Genomic DNA, 5,000 nt, shown 5'->3' with positions numbered 1-5,000 from the left:
CTCTGATCGAAGCTTTAGCCGAGTACAGAGCAGTAATAAGAAAAGAGATGACAAAGGAATAAATAAACATTTTATAGTGGAAACAGTTGGAAGCTAATGAAGTTCATAAGATAATCGTTTATTCTTTTGTCATCTATTTTTTTTTCCATATATATATTTTGTGAACATGAACGAAAGCTTCATATGCACACGAGGCAGGAAACAACCTACAGGGTATTCAACCGAAGACGAAAGAAGTCAACGAAGAAGCTCTTTGTCCTATGACTAACCCACAAGAAATATTTGTTTTGTCATGTTACCCGACCCTAATGGTTTTAAGTAGGAGAATTTGAACCTGTAATCTTTTTAGCCTGTAGAACAGAAATTTGGCATGTAGCTACTACCTTTAATTTTTCGTAATAGCAAAATACACAAATTGTTGATAAACCCTGTGGCGATGCAAGGCAGAGAAAGCCAAGAAAAAAGTCAAAGAGAAACAAATATATATATATATATATATATATATATATATATATATATATATATATATATATATATATATATATATATGTAAGGCACTAAGTTTATTCTAAAGGATCGCGTCAAGAAAAACATTCTTTGATTTTCATTAAAATTCACTTTCTGTCAGATGTATTGTAGCCGAAGTATGTTTTGAATTTACAGTATAAAGTACATACACTTCTCACAGTTATCAAATGTTCTCTGAAATAATCTGGTGAATTTGACAAAGAATGTTTGACTTTGAAATAAAGGAAGATGATGGCTGCTTGTAAGTAAAAGAAAACCGTTGTATAGAAGCTAGCATAAATAGTTTCGTCAGGCGGGATAAATTTTGTATACAATGCACGAATAAAAGAATTTAACACTCCCTGCTTCTACACACATACTTAAGTATCTGTCGAATATGCGTGCGCGCATACATACACACGCACATACATACACACGCACATACATACACACGCACGCACTTTTTATATGTATGAGCGTGGGTAGTTGCGAATTAAAGTTTTAAAACCAATGAATACTTTGATGAAACATACCAATTTTTCAGTGCACGTAGAGCAGACTCGACATTGTTTTTTTGGGATGGGGTACAGAAGTCGTGCAGTATTTAGATCAGCTGTCGAGCAGATGTGAACATCTAATCTACAGAAGCAGAAGATACCATTTAGAATCAACTGGTGCAAGAATCAGTATCTGCCAATCCATGAGAAGTTGTTTTTATTCGTATCAAATAATAATGATAATAACCCTTTCTACTAAAAGCACAAGGCCTGAAATTTTGGGGATGAGGGGATGAGTCGATTACATCGACCCCATTGTTTTCACTGGTACTTAATCTATCGACCCCGAAAGGGTGAAAGGCAAAGTCGACCTCGGCGATATGCCGTTAGGCATTTCGCCCAGCGTGCTAGCGATCCGGCCAGCTCGCTGCCTTTATAATAATAATAATAATAATGAATCGCTCGAATACTCCAGATGGTGTTCGAAAAATAAGGGGTGTTACCTTAGTTCACTGGTAGGGAACAGCTGGCATCGTAGTACATCTCCAGCGTTAGAAGATGTGCAAAGACAATAATGATAATGATAATAATCCTTTCTACTAAAGACACAAGGGCTGAAATTTGGCGGAAGGGGAGTAGTCGATCACATCGATTCCACTTCTTCACTGGTACTTAATTTATCGACCCCGAGAGGATCAAAGTCAAAGTCGACCTCGGCGGAATTTAAACTCAGAAAGTAGCTACGGGCGAAATACCGCTAAGCATATCGTCAAGCGTTCTAACGAGTCTGCCAGCTCACTGCCTTTATAAGTATCTTCTGCTATAACCTCGGGCCGACGAAAGCTTTGTGAGACAAACTTGCAGACGGAAACTGAAAAGAGCCAGTTGTGTATATATATATATATATATATATATATATCAGTGTGTGTGTACCGTCATTGAGGTCAGCTGTCCTGCTGATGTAAATAGCTCTTTAAAAATCAATGGGAAAGAGGATAACTATCGACAACTACTTTGAAACCTCCGGCTTCTATATGCAGATTATAAAGTCACATTTATACCAACAATAATTGGTACCCTTGGTTTTGTGAGTAAATGCCCAAGTGAGAATCTGGATAAGCTAGGTCTTTCTGAAAAAGAAATCATCGAACTAACTAGCACATTGCAAAAACAGTCTGTAAAAAGGAACAATAAAGATATGCAAGGCTTTTTTCAAGTTTAGAATATAACTTCTTTTGTTATCTACATTCCAGCGCTGAAGCTTTGTATCTTTATTAGAAATCAGCTTCTTCCTCAGATGAAGAATTTAAATGATTAAAACCAGGAGAGAACACACACACACACACACACACACACACACACACACACACACACACACACACACACACACACACACACACACACACACACACACACATAATTACATTGCTCCAAACGGCCTTCTTTTTTTAGACAGTAAAGTGTAACTTTACTTAACCGACCGAGTGACTGGGAAGAAAGTCCATGTTGTCAAGTTCTTGTTAGTTACAACCAAATAAACCTGACCAGATGTATGAAAAACAGTAGTATCAATGATACGATACGAATTTCTGACCTCTATATTGTGCAGTATTCTGTCAACTCAAAATATCTGTTAAATTGGTATGAACTAATTTTGTAAGAATCTTGTTGTTGGTTGGATATTTTTGCTTCTATTGATATTTCAGATTTTGCATGGAGTCGGTCGATACAAAATTTGCATTTTGGTGCATTTAATAATGAAGAACATATACTCACAGTCAAAATCTTTTTAAAATGCAAGACTGTAGATGTAATAGAAAAAGAAAAAGAAAAAGAAATTGTGGCGTTCCTGTCATGCTCGTGTTTATTGCACGATCAAAGGGAGTGAACTGTCCCTCCACAAGACTAAATATATGGACGCAAGTAGGTGCACAATATTCTTTTGGCTAGGAGAAGAGATATAACCAACCCAATAAACTCCTTAATATATCACTGGTACCTAAGTCGGCGAGCTGGCAGAATCGTTAAGCGCTCTGGGCAAAATACTTAGTGGTATTTCGTCCGTCTTTACGTTCTGAGTTTAAAATGCCGCCGGGGTCGACTTTGCCTTTCATCCTTTCGGGGTCGATGAAATAAGTATCGGTTGAGCACTGGGGTCGATGTAATTGTCTTATCCCCTCTCCCGAAATTGCTAACCATGTGCCAAAATTTGAAACCAATGTATCGCTGGTACTATTAAAAGTCAACGTATTAAAGTACAACATCGAACACTGTTGACTACAACTATGTCGCTTGTCTCAACAACAATGAGCTGAACAAAACAACTTCTATGTAAGTAATTCGACCTGCTGGAAATAGTAGTTAATTTTTCTTCAAATTGGTACCCTGCCATTGAATAATGTAGCCCTACATACATACACAATGGTTAAGAAGACAATTTGTTTTTGTTACAACAATGAAAAAGGCTGAAACACTTTGTGCATTGGTCTGTCTGTTCGATCAAGCCTTACTTAGATCTAAACAACATTAGCACCAATATTATTATTATTATTATTATTATTATTATTATTATTCAGTAGTTTCATTTTTATAGCGTGCTTTCACTTCACTACTGAGCGCAGCTCTGTGCGCCTTGGGTATGTGCTGTGGTTTGCTGTGTATAATAGACAACGCGTTCGACAATAATAGAGATACGTGTGATAGATTAAACCAGAATGGTGTGAACAATAACAAAATGCTATCTTTTTCAATTGTCCGTGCGAACAAAAATCGTCTGAATATTGAACATCTTGCAGAAAGAATTAAAGCATGCACGCATTTTGTTCGCAAAACATGCACAAACCTTCTGCAATCCTTCGAAGAGATTTGCGATAGAAGGATAACAAGTTACCGGTGCTTAGGCAAGGCCAGAGAATATCCTTGTTTGTATAAGGCAACAAAGAAAGCACTTCCACCATCACCATCACCATTACAACAGCCAAGGGAGACAAGAACGATATTACTACTTCCTCTTTTGCTTTGTAGAGTATATTTTTTAGGGGCGTATCCCGACCAAGAAGAATTATTTTTGTTTTTGCGTAAAAGTTAATAAATTAGTAAATAAAAATAGAGTACAGTACTGCACCGTATAACACATTAATTAGAATATATTAAAAGAAAATGCGTTGTGTACTGTAGATGAGTAAACAAAAATCGCACATACTGTATGGAAAACGAAAGTCGGGAGGCGAGTGTGGTATTGTTTTGCATTTATAATAAAATAAATTTATGTGGTAAGTAGTTTGCTTCCCAACCACACGGTTCCGTGTTCAGTCCCACTGCGTGGCATCTTGGGCAAGTGTATTCTACTATAGCCTCGGGCCGACCAAAGCCTTGTGAGTGGATTTGGTAGACGGAAACTGAAAGAAGCCCGTCGTATATGTGTTTGTGTATGTGTGTATGTGTGTGTTTGTCCCCCACCATCGCTTGACAACTGATGTTGGTGTGTTTACGTCCCCGTTATTTAGCAGTTCGGCAAAAGAGACCGACAGAATAAGTACTAGGCTTACAAAGTACTTATGTAAGCCTAGTACCGTTACATTTGTATATACCTTGCCTCGACGGGGAGATGATAAAATCCAGAAGCATGCGAAGTGAAGTTAGATGTCGTAGATTTTCCTTGTATAGTTTTGTGTATACGTTTTCTAGGCAGTAATCCACAGATAGCGATAAAATGATGTTGTAAGAGAACAGAATTAGAGCTAGTGAAAGTTGTAGGATCGTGGGGAGTTGTCTCATAGTTGCTGACAGTAAATTTCATTTCTCCCTCTGACCATTATCTGTAGTAGCTGCCTTGCTTGTGATCATGGTTCTAGCGTTCCGTTCCCTAACTGATGGTAGCTGTCTCTGACTCGAGTTGTCAGGAGCCGATTAACTGATTGAGTTGTCGCTAATTGACTAACTGATTTTTACTTTTTTTATAACTATCTAGAAGGATAGACATATCGTTGAGAACAA

Source organism: Octopus bimaculoides, chromosome 4, assembly GCF_046866305.1.
Source record: "Octopus bimaculoides isolate indiv1 chromosome 4, ASM4686630v1, whole genome shotgun sequence".
NCBI classification, from domain to species: domain Eukaryota; kingdom Metazoa; phylum Mollusca; class Cephalopoda; order Octopoda; family Octopodidae; genus Octopus; species Octopus bimaculoides.
Note: the sequence above shows the minus strand (reverse complement) of the source record.